Source organism: Gobio gobio, assembly GCF_949357685.1.
Source record: "Gobio gobio genome assembly, chromosome: 23".
Taxonomy (NCBI): Eukaryota; Metazoa; Chordata; class Actinopteri; order Cypriniformes; family Gobionidae; genus Gobio; species Gobio gobio.
In genome coordinates this window covers 31,230,360-31,243,470 of record NC_137119.1, presented here as the reverse complement: position 1 = coordinate 31,243,470, position 13,111 = coordinate 31,230,360, and the positions used below count along the sequence as shown (strand labels likewise).

At 37.3% G+C, this 13,111-nt stretch overlaps 1 protein-coding gene across 1 annotated transcript in view; it reads left to right on the top strand.

The window, feature by feature from the left end:
- Nucleotides 1–13,111, top strand: part of hs6st1b (heparan sulfate 6-O-sulfotransferase 1b) — an 85,702-nt gene that overhangs the window by 71,506 nt on the left and 1,085 nt on the right. The window lies entirely within an intron of this gene.

Sequence of the window (13,111 nt, the reverse complement as noted above, 5' to 3'; positions counted from 1 at the left end):
TATTAATATATATTTTTTTTCTTTTTCTTGCTTTTATTATTTAGCTTTTTCATTTTTTTACTTTTTAAATTCTATAAAAAAAAAATTATGTATTGTTTACTGTTAATATAATTTTTGTCTAACCCAGATGTGCTATTGCTTTCTCATTTTTTAATGTATATATTTTTAGTTCATATTTAATTTATTTTGTCTTTAACCCAAATGTGCTATTGCTTTTTCTTAATTTTTTTTGCATGATTTACATTTTTATTATTTATTTATATTTTATGTACACTCAAAAAAAAAAAGATTTTATGCTGTTCACTTTAAGCAGTTCATCTTGATTTAACACCATTATATCAGGTTTCTGGTTGAAATGTGATTACTTCGTTAAATTGTCTTGAAACAGTTACTCTGACTTTTCATTTTGAAATAACATCTTTCAATCAAGTAACCCGATCAAACAGGACTTTCGCTTCCCATCATGCTTTGCAAAGGGGCTGAATTCGGAGAGTACATTTTTAAATAAAGAGGTATTTTATGTATTTTTAACAAGATGAGAAAATTGAGAGACTTTTTAATGTTTCATGTTCTGTTATGTTGGCATTTAAAGGATTAGTTCACTTTAAAATAAAAATTTGTTCATGTCTTTCGTTCTTCAGTCAAAAAGAAATTAAATTTTTTTGAGGTAAACATTCCAGGATTTTTCTTTACACCGTGGCTCAATGGCTATCAAAATGTTGAAGGTCCAAATCAATGCAGTTTCAAAGGGCTTCAGAGGCTCTGCGCGATCCCAGCTGAGGAATAGGGTCTTATCTAGCGAAACGATTTTCAAGAAAAAATAAATGTTTATATACTTTTTAACCTAAATTGCTCATCTTGCGCTGCTCTGCGACGTGCCACGGATTGCTCAATCATGTCGGAAAGGTCACGCCAGAAGTAGGTGGAAGTACTCCCCCGAGCGAACGTGTTAAGACTAATTCAAACGCCCTTTACCAAAACAAACCAACCTTTTTTTGCTAAAGGATGTTTGTATTAGTCTTTACACGACCGCTTTGTAAACACGGGGGGCGGTACGTCTGCTTATGTCTAGTGTGACCTTTCCGACGTGATTACGTAATCCACGGCGCGCCACATAGCAGTGCAAGATGAGCAATTTAGGTTCAAAAGTATATACATTTATTTATTTTTTTTTTTTTTAAAGAAAATGACTCATGGTTTCACTAGATAAGACCCTATTCCTCAGCTGGGATCGCGCAGATCCTCTGAAGCCCTTCAAAGCCCTTTGAAACTGCATTGATTTGGACCAACATTTTGGTTGCCATTGAAGTCCATTGTGTGAAGAAAAATAAAAGTGTTTTTGGGGGGTTACCATTGTGGTGAAGTGTAGAGCATGTGCTTGGGTTGACCTGCTAACAAGAATTCAAATTGCTTTAATAATAAAGAAACCACTATAGTGTTCTGGGTGAAACCAGTAGGCCTATCACTTCTGCACTGCCAACATCACATGTAAAGAAGTGTTATATCTAGTTTGTAGTTATTTAAGTCTCAGGACTAAACTAAGCATTAGTTGTAGGATTATTTGAAGTTGAATGATTGAATATTGATAATTGAATGAAAACAGTTTATTTAAAGGATTAGTTCACCCAAAAATGAAAATTCTGTCATTAATTACTTACCCTCATGTCGTTCGACACCCGTCAGACCTCCGTTCATCTTCGGAACACAAATGAAGATATTTTAGTTGAAATCTGATGGCTCAGAAAGGCCTCCATTGGCACAATGCACTTTACACTCTCAAGACCCATAAAAGGTACTAAAGACGTCGTTACAAAGTCCATCTCACTACAGTGGTTTTACAATAACTTTATGAATCGGCGAGAATAGTTTTTGTGCGCAAAAAAAACCTAAATAACGACTTACATAGTGATGACCGATTTCAAAACACTGCATCATGAAGCTTCGAAGCGTTATGAATCAGCGAGTCGAATCGTGATTCGGATCGTGTGTCAAACCGCCAAACTGCTCAAAAATCACGTGACTTTGGCGATTCAAACCGCTGAATCGACTCACTGATTCATAACGCTTCGAAGCTTCATGATGCATTGTTTCGAAATCGGTCATCACAATATAAGTCGTTATTTAGGGTTTTTTTGTGCACAAAAACTATTCTCGCCGATTCATAAAGTTATTGTAGAACCACTGTAGTGAGATGTAGTAAGAATTTTCATTTTTGGGTGAACTAACCCTTTAACTTAAATAAAAGTTATTCATACAAGTTAATTGAATACCATTGATTCTAGTAAGTTGATTCTTTTAGGGTTTGCTTTCTTCAATCATGTGGAACCACTGTCCATGATTGAATCATGTTCAGCCAAAGAGCTATTTTTTGATTGTATTTTTGCTGTCTCATTTTGGTCACACTTTAGTTTAGGATTCAATTCTCACTATTAACTACGATTTTTGCTTCAGTAATCTCTTAATTACTGCTTATTATTAGTTAGTAAGGTAGTAAAGTTTAGGTACACACGCATAAGGGATGTAGAATATTGTCATGCAGAATAAGGCATTAATATGTGCTTTATAAGTACTAATAAACAGCCAACATCCTACTAATATAAATGCTAATAAGCAACTAGTTAATTGTGACAGTTGGACCCTAAACTAAAGTGTTACCATTTAACCTAATTTATCATGCAATAAAATCACGCTCAAACTGAAAGTGAAGGGGTCATTTCAGAGAAACGGATTAGAACAAAGGTCTGGTGTCTTTCACTTCCAAACCCCTCCGTCTCGCACTCTCATTCTCTAAGATCTCTTTGTCTGTCTGGTAAGACTAGTGGTCTTAACATGCCTTGGGTTAAACACATTCCGTCCTCATCTTCCATAGATACTCACTGTTTAAACAGTAACCTTGTTAACCCAGGAATCCAACACTAAACAGACACCTTTGTTCTAAATAAATTTAATGGAAGAAAGAAATAAGATTAGTTTGTTAAACAAAACAGACTGGGAAAGCAGAGCTGTCTTTGGTAATGAAAATAGTTATTTTTTAGCCCGGACTGCATGCATTTAATTCCCAGGATCAAAGAGATTGTGTTTCCATTTTATTCCAAGCTGTTCTGCAGGAATTGTGGGTTCTGTTGGAATTGCAGTGTGTCCGTGAGAAGTCGGTGAAGGTGAAATGGAGGGATATTCCCCTCTGGCTGTCAGGGGGTCTCTTCGCTATAAACATTGCTCGCATTCCTGCTACTAATTGGATCAGAACCGTAGAGTTCCTGGTGGAGAGCTGTTTTATTGTGTTTTTAGAGTCTTACGTGGGTGGTGGTCTGATTCTTCTCTCTCGCACACACTATTATGTGCTCTGTTTTTTTAAGGGCACATGGTGGTTTCATCCGATTTTGGTCACGTGTGGGTGATGCATTGAATATTTATGACACATTATAACAATAATAATATAAAATTATTTGTTGTTATTCTGTTGGTTTAAGTGAAACCTAATACAATTGTATTCACAAAAATCGAATTATTACATTTATTATATAATAATTTAGCAATAATTAGCGATGCACCGATTATGAACATTTTGGTCGAGATAACGATAATTCTTTATATTTGAAAGCCGATAACTGATATATCGGCCGATTTAAATATAGATGTGTATAATTTTTGAGAGCATGATTACAAAAACAAAAGTCTGACCATGTCCCAAGCACACTATTATGTTTTTATTATAATTTTATGTAGCCAATATGACAGACTTGCATTGTACATGTTGCACTTAACTGTATTTTCCTTTTTGAAGTGATTTCAATCATATTTCAAGCTATCCAATTATCCAAGAATAACATTAAAAATGAACATATATCGGCCGATACTGATATGGTTGGCAATAAATTGTGCATCCCTAATAATAATATTAGTTTTTTTAGTTATATTATTTATTATCTTTATTATTACTAGTAGTAGTGGTAGGAGTAGTAATCGTCGTTGTAGGAGTAGTATGTTGCCAATGTACATTTTTTTATTTATTATTATTTGCCACCAGATTTCTTAAAGGCTGGTAGGCTTTTTTTGTGTATTGTTTTGTTTTCCTTTGTTTTGCTATGCTTTTTCTGTTTTCTGGTTTTAGTTTTGTTTGGTTATCACTCAAAAAAAGAAAAAAAAGCATTTCTTTTCCGGCGGTCGGGTGTTAAAGGCCAGGTCATCCTAGGCTCTCTCAGGAGGGCATCATATTATGAGAAGGATTTATGAAATCCTACATTATTCCCTCCAGTCTCCAGTCTTGCCTTAGTCCCTCCTGAATCTACAGTCATACATAAACATGAAGAACTGCATGCAACAATAAGCTCTAGCTTTATTAAAGCCTCTGCTCCATCTTTATCGACTGTATTGCTGCTGTCTGTCTCTCCACCCGGAACTCTCTCTTTAATCTAGAGTTCAACTGCAATCTTCAGTATGTTTTCCTTAATTCATGGCTTTTTAAATTACACAGCATATGTTTGGTCAGCTTGGTTCGCCGTTCACTCACCCTGTATGAGTTGTTACAACTCAGTTGTTCCAAATATGCATGAGCTTCTTTCTTCTGTTGAACACAAAAGAAGATCATTTAAAGAATGTTGGTAACCAGACAGTTGACGATAGCCATTGACTTCCGTAGTATGTGGATATAGTAACGGTTTGATTCTTCAAAATATCTTTTTAGTTCAACAGAAGAAAGAAACTCATTCAGGTTTGGAACAACATAAGGGTGAGTAACTGATGACAGAATTTTCATTTCTGGATTCATTGTTGTGAATGGTTGCATTAGCGTGTGATGCTCATTTTGGAGTGTGAGAAAACAGATGTTCTGACTTTTAAAAAAGCTGCACATTGTTCCAGACGAAATCATAGCTCCGTTTCCTCACCGCTCACATAAGCTTCAGACTACTGATGCCCCATGATACCCGTCACAATTCACATCATGACAGCTTTTTAATGACACCCGAGAGGTCACCCAGGGTTCCTCCAGTGTGTTGGTTTAGTGCTTGATCTGTCCTTGCACATTTGGCAGATCTTAAACCTGCCAGGAGTCTTTCCGCCTGCTAGCGTCTCAACATGTAATTTATCACCCGCTCTGAAGAGAAACACCTGTGCTGCTTTACGAGACCCCTTACTGACTTATTTACCACATTACCAAGGTGTTCTGTTTTATTTGTGGTTCCTCTTGCGGTTCATCGTCTATTTGTGGCGCTACTTTTTGTTCATAAAAATATAGTTCTTTATACCGCTTCCCTCATCCTTTTTATCCTTTCTTCCTCTCTCTACCATCTTTATCTGCGTTTCTTCCTCCCACATCCCAAGACGAAAGAATCGCCGCTCTCTTGTTAGTCACGCTCCCTCAGCTGTTACGGCTAGCGTGCGACAGCGAGCACCAGGAATAAGGTTTCATCAGGAATTTACATTTCATCCTGGTGAAAGCAGATGTGGTGCCTTTGATAGTCAGAGAAATCTAGTTGAAATCCACCACCCCATCCGGTGAAATTTCCACCTACTGCTCACCTCTGGGCAGAACGCTGCCTCCGCTCTTACGGAGACATGGAGACCCTCTTTCTTTCTCTGGTTTCATCTTACTTCTGGTTCCTACACTCCATCATGTTTGTGAATATTCACAGATCAGAGTAAAAATAGCTTGTTTTCTAGTTGCGAAGGATTGTGTAAAGCATCATTTATCAGATGTCTGGCTTTTCATGGAATTTGGCTATATTTTTAATGTGTAAAGCTTTATGTGGAATGAATGTGAAATTCTACAGACAGAAATATTTAGCTTGCTTACTGTTAGCATGATCATTACGTTATATGCTAGTACTACTGCTACTACTGTTCAAAACTACTGTTTTTTTTTAAAGAAATTAATACTTTTTTAGCAAGTATGAATTAAATTGATTGAAAGTGACTGAAATGAATCTTTCTATTGACTTTCTATTAATCTAAGAATCCTGAAATAAGTTAAAAGTTATTTTAATTTTTAAATATTACTGTTTTGATAAAAATATATATATATATATATATTAACCCTCTGGTGTTGTTCAGTAATTTTAGACTAAAAAAAAGTTCGGAAAGGTATGTAATTTTTGCGGCAGTGGTTATGTGACCACAAAAAAAAATAACAAAAATAATCATGGACTTGATTCAAAAACGCGAAATGGTTATTTTTTTTCTTTCTTTTTTTCTACAAACCAGCCATGATGCAGAAAAAGTGCAAAGCAATGAAGGGTGACACTAAAATATCAAGAGTGCAAAATTGACCCATGCCAATTCAACCACAATGCAGTAACAAATGGACAGTAAGGAAGAGGTTACACTAAAACATTGAGTGCAAAATTTATCATATTTATTGCATAAATATTAATTAGTACCATGAGATAATACTGAACAAAAATATTACATTGATTTTACTGAAAATAAAAAAGATACCTTTTAGGTGTTCGCATGGGCGTCGGAACCGTTATATGTGGGTGGGACAAGACCGATCCACTTTTTATGACCAATGATATTGGACAATGGGTGCTAATTCAGTGCACGTCTGTTTACCTACCCCTAACTGATAAACACATATTATCAAACATGTTAGATGCTTTATTTGCACTTTTCTAATATTTTTCTTTGTTTTTCTTGGAAATAAATGCCTTTCTGATCTGATATGTGATGGGGAAAGGGAGTAGAGCGAGTTTGGCAAAAGGCGGATTCGAACCTCGGGTAGATTTGTGTCAAAACTTGTGTCTTACCCCTACACTATTGCCATTCTAAAAGATTCAGTGATTTCCTTAATTTTGTCTGGCCCAACCAGACGTTTAGTAAACAAGGCGGTATATTTGTACTTAATGTAAATGGCATTTATTCCAGTAAAAATTTTCTGAGAGAGGACCCACCCACTTTTTTTTTTTTTGCTTCCAACGCCCATGGGTGTTCGGTCACTTTTGACCGCGAACAACACAAGTGTGACTCCCAAATGAACAATACCAGAGGGTTAAATAAATGAAGCGTTCAGCATAAGAGATTCTTTTAAAAAATGTTCAAAAACCTTACTTATCCCAGACTTTTGAACAGTAATATCAATTAATGTAATTCACGCAGAACTCTCTATAGTCTATAGTGTTATTCCAAGACATGAATCCTCCAAAACAAGGTTAAAAACGATCACTGACACCACTGTGTGAAAAATCAGCTTTTCCATTATGAAGGGCTGTGCCGGATGGGAAATAGCATGCTAATTTTGGAATTTTGGCCTATTTCACACCACACCCAAAAGCCCATATTAACAGGTTACAACATTACACTAGTTTGATGAAACAAGGCACATTTTTTTATTCAACAAGTCGACGAAGTAGACGAGTTAAGCGGTTTATAGCTACACTTTGATGTTTCGTTCTGTGTAGATTAATTATCTTAAGGATGTAAATATGGGGCGTTCCGTGTTAATAAGATATAATGACAAAGTTTCAAATAAGAGTTTATAATAATTCTCAATGGCTTTCTCCCTATGGTATAATTTATGTGCATTAGTAAAATAAATGGAAGGAATACACTGGAAAGCAACTTTGTGTATCGCTGTGAAAGAAACAACCAGGCCCACCAAACCCTGAATAGCATGTCAGTAGAATTACATCATCTGATGAAAGGTATAATCATGTCACCACGCATACGGTGGGCCAGTTCAAAATGACTTATGTTGTGTAGCCTTGCATCAAAATTTGACGGATCAAATGCTTGTAACCATCCCGGTGTCATTGATATGTCAGTGTGTAATCATCCTTGTGTAATCAGAAAGAGGTAATGTTCAGTTGTGTGTGAGACGAGAGGTTTTGTGTGTGCACACAAATGCCCACACTGAATTGTCAATGCTTTTCTTTGTCCAAGTTTTTTTTAAACTCTGCTCTTACAGAGAAATGGATTTTCAAGTGGACCATCTCCAGGATGACAGACTAGAGTCATTTTGCACAGTCTGGTGATTTTTGCTGGCAAAAAAAGAAGAAACTTCCATTTCCCAATCTGCACTCAGAAGTAGTGAACACAGAGCTGAAACACCCAGGACAGCACATCACTCCCTGATGAAATGAAACTAGTCTGAAGCGCATTCACCTGGCCTGGCCTAGTCGTGTCATCTTCAGATGGTACTTTAACCGGTAGAAGTTGGAGGCTCTGGCGAGGTGAGGGAACCTTGTGGCAAGAGTCAGCATAGGTACTGCATCAATAATGCAGCAATGCTTCACTTCTCTAGTTTAAACGCATCATTGGGAAGGAGCACTGGGAAGCCAACACATTAAGATGAATGGCTTTCTGGGTGTGCATGTGAGAGAACGAGTACATTTTGGCCCCAACAAACACCATCAGGGTTAACGCACTGCTTCAAAGCAACCACTTGAAGTTCTCTCTTTCTGCCACTTCCGCTGTGTGTTGCGTGTCTGAAAGAGGAAAAAGTGCCCCCACAGCTGTTTTGTGTCGGGTCTGTCAGAATGGGTGACTGGTCTTTGTGCAGTCATCATATGTTTGAGAGGCTGATTTGCATGAGGAGCCGTGTCAGACGGAGAGTTGTGACGGCTCCACTGTGAGCTGTCAGCCCGAGGAGGAGTCTTCCAGGACGCTCTGTCTTCAGCTCTGACCTTGAACTCCAGACTCTCCAGCGGGCTGTTCATGCCGTCTCTCTCAAGAGCCACATTTCCTTTCCCATGTCTCAGTGGGAGAGAGCAGGGTTGTAACCTCAATAATGGGATTTTTAATGAAGTTGTTGATTGTTTTAATGTTTTTGTTAAGTGCGTTTGATTCAACAGTTAAAAAGAGTGGATTGGGAAGAATGATTATTTTTGACAACCCTTATTTTTATTATAGTATTATTGGTTTTGCAATCACTATTCTTAAACTATCACACTTTAGGGAGTGGTTACATTTTTAATACAGGGTTTTAGTTAATCTTTAAACAAGTTGACTGTATGGGTCACTATGGTCAACTAGTCATCCAATAACCGATGAGTTGATTAACTATTTTTTCTAGAGCTTTATCTATTTTGTTTTGAGAATTTTTGATATATGTACTTTTAATGTAATTTAGATTTTTATTTTTTTATTTCATTAAATGTGCTGAAAATGTTTACAACTTTCTGTATTTTAGGGTTCAATTCTCGCTATCAACTAGTTGTTTATTAGCCTGTATATTACTAGGATATTAGCTGTTTATTAGTACTTATAAAGCACATATTAATGCCTTATTCTGCATGACCATATTCTACATCCCTGGCCTTAATCCTAGCTAATACCTAAACTTAAATGCTACAAAAACTACCTTACTAACTATTAATAAGCACTAAATTAGGAGTTTGAGGCAAAAGTCATACTTTATAGTGAATATGTGATATGTGTTTCCCCATACTAAAGTGTTAACCAATTTTCTTAACAACGCCCCACCCCCCAAACCGCCATGTTTCTAAAACAACATGTCAAGTTGCAAGAAACCCTTCCACTGTTAGATAGCAAGCAAGAAAGAAACTCATCCAATCAAGGTCAGGTCTGTAATTTTACAGGATAAGTCAACTAGTAATTTAGGCAACCCACCAATCAGTTGACTTCAAAACTATGTAGTTTTGCACATTTGTACTCTTGCTGTCATTTGAGGTTTTGTAGTACAACTTAAAAAACAACAGCCGCCAGATTCCTACACTTCCTGTTGACTTTACCAAAGCAGCCTTGCACACAAGCGGACAAACATGCTGAAACCTTTCCACTCGAGCTGGCCTCAGCTTGGTCTTAATTAAATTATGAAACACTTTTATAAAAGAGACTTGTGTTCAATAGCTTAATTTATGAGTCTGCACACTGCAGCAGTCCTCGCTTGTAGTATGACCCTCAGTTACATTGTGAGGTGCCCCAAGTCTCAGTACTGGGTCCATTCTCATTAATAATGTGGCTGTTTCACTGTGTGTTATTAGTATTGACCGGCCTTGCACAGAAAAGGCAGCCAGTTATTGGCTGGGATTTGGATCTGCCATGTGTGTTGATGGGGCCCAGAGTTTAATCGCTGTGGAAACATGAGAGTTATTAAAACGGGAAGCTTTGGCACTGCAGGGGGATCTCAGATGTCTCTCAGGCTCACTAATGATTATAAGCCTGAAGCCTTGTCCCCAAATAGCGAAAAAGGAAGAGGGAATGAACAAAAAGAGATCTAAAGAGCCTGAAAATGCATAAAGAGTCAAACAAATTATTATATTGATTTTAGGAGAAAAGAGAAAAAGATCAACAAAAGTCTGAAGAAGTCAGAAAGTCATTTTTAATAACGATCCCGCATGTCTGAGAGTATTGAAGTGTGCATAATTGTCCCATGCTTTTTGTTAGGGCCTGGTTAATACATACATACTGCCTCCATGTGGTCAGTAAGGGCACAGCATGTACAGGGTGAGAGCATTTGAGTGCACAATGTTGGCTGGATTGCAGCCTCTTGGCCAGAGGCAAGATGATTGCTCAGTGTATCTCAGCACGCAGCGATACCTTTAAGTGCCATGTGGGTCACCAGCAATGAATTTCAGCATTGCCCAATGTTCTTGTCTAATCAGAGATTTCATGCTGTTTTCAAATGTGGAACCAGCTCTCGGGCACTTCGGGGGGAAATCCGTTACCTTGGCACATTTGGTCAAAGGGGTGTGAAGAGGTAATGTAGGGTGAAGCACAGCTGGTGCGGGTGGTGACAGGGGGGCGTTGAATCAGTAGCTGAGAGCTAAATCTCTCTGTCGTCAGTTTGGTTGAGATTAATCTGTTGAAAACCACCTGCTAGGTTGTTGGCAGTGCTTGGTCTTCCTCCCACTCCACAAATCCTTTGCGTGGTTCCACCGTTTTTCCCTGTGGCTTGTGTCCCTGTAGCATTCTCAGAGAGGCAGAAAGCTCTGGTAAAATATTTGTGTATGTTTTTTTTCAGGAAAGATCCCTATAGTGTAAGCAGTGTAAGAACTCCTTGAGGTGGTTTCATCACCATCGTTATCTGACCGTTTTCACTTCAAAACGGCCCTTCACTAAAAGACTCTGAGCCTTGCCTGTTTTTTCACTTAGTTCAGCTCCATATAATGATGGTTAAAGATGTTTGCAGATGTATAAGGAATTTTTCATCTCTTCTTAAGGGAGTGTGCATGGCCATACAGGTGTGTGTGTGTGTGTGTGTGTGTGTGTGTGTGTGTGTGTGTGTGTGTGTGTGTGTGTGTGTGTGTGTGTGTGTGTGTGTGTGTGTGTGTGTGTGTGTGTGTGTGTGTGTGTGTGTGTGTGTGTGTGTGTGTGTGTGTGTGTGTGTGTGTGTGTGTGTGTGTGTGTGTGTGTGTGTGTGTGTGTGTGTGTGTGTGTGTGTGTGTGTGTGTGTGTGTGTGTGTGTGTGTGAGAGAGTGTGTGTGTGTGGCAGAGGTGGACAAAGTACACAACTCTATTACTTGAGTAAGAGTAAAAGTACTACTAGTCAAATATTACTCCGTTACAAGTGAAAGTTCTAAAAACAGATTTTTACTTAAGTAAAAGTACAGAAGTATTTGTTTTTAAAAATACTTAAGTATCAAAAGTAAATTTCCTTTTTTATGTCAATGCATTAATCTATTATTGTTGCATTGTTGTATAAATGCACATTATGCCACCAAGGTGGTTTAAGCCAGTCAGTGATGCTCCATCCGACATGCTAGCATACGACCACCTTGAACTCATTTCTTTACATTTTTTATAGAGCATTGTAACTTTTATACAAGTATTGAAATTTTCAATTTCTTGTATAAAAGTTACAAAGCTCTTTACAAAGCTGCTATCACTTTAAGGCTGAATGCATGGACCCTATTCACTGATACGCATCTGATATTCTCCCAACTGTTTACTCTTCTCTTTCTCCCAGACATTTACATTTTTGAACATTTTATGAGACATGCATCAAAGTGTATGCCAACTAAACTAATCTTTAATCTTTTGAGAAAACTGAAACATACTTTTTAAGTATGGCCAAGGGTACACACACTGTGCCAAGGAACCGTCTTCTTCCATTTTGCTGTAAACTGATCAGTGTTAAAAAAAATTTGGGAAACTTCACATGACCCTATACAAGAGTGATTACTGATAGGCTGTCTGCCAAAAAACAAAAAAAACAAAACTTTTAAAGAAGAAAAAAACCATCCACTAACTTCTAAAGCTGCTACAGAAACGACTTTCGACTTTGAGGACCCTGATAGAAATGTAGTGGAGTAAAAAGTACGATATTTGTCTTTCAAATGTAGTGAAGTTAAAGTAAAAGTATCCCTAAAAAATAATACTTCAGTAAAGTACAGATACTCAAAAAGTGTACTTAAGTACAGTACTCAAGTAAATGTACTTTGTTACTGTCCACCTCTGGTGTGTGGTGAAATTTTAATGAATTGAAACTGATTCACCTAAATGAAACCCTAATGCCATTTTGCTACTTACATTTATTGCATTTATGCATTTAGTAGACACAAAGTAATCATTGAATTTGATTTTAGAATCGGTTCATTAACTGAATAACTGAAATGAATCTCAACTTACAATACATTTTAGCAGATGCTTTTATCCAAATTAACTTCTCATTTGCCAGGTAAATGTTTTTTAATTGTCAAACCCATCACTATTTGTTGGTAGCGCCATGCTGTATCAGTAGAGTTTGTATTATAATATTGTTATTTATTTAGCACACCAAAATATATTGTGAATATGCCATATTTCCTCCTCCTCCACTGTATATCAGATTTCCTTGATCACATCCAGACCAGGAATGTCCCTAGTCCTTTTTTATGCGTCTACAATGATGTTTCAAGGTCCATCAATCTCAAGAGAATCTAAGCAGGCAGGATGTAAAGTGGTGGGAAAGGATTAAGACATTGATGCCCCAGGGTATGCTGGGAAGACGTTTGTTGAGTCACGGTTTACACCTGTTACATCCTGTCTTCCAAAACAGTATTCATTTTAGGATAAGGTTATAGGCGTACTACACGCCACAGTGCAGGTTGCATTGTGATAATTTTCTCTGTTCTAGTTCCAACTTTGTTTTGTTGATATTATACACATATTCCTGTAGCTTATTCAGTTCCAAGGGTATGACTATACTGATCAAATGTCGCTTTGGATACAA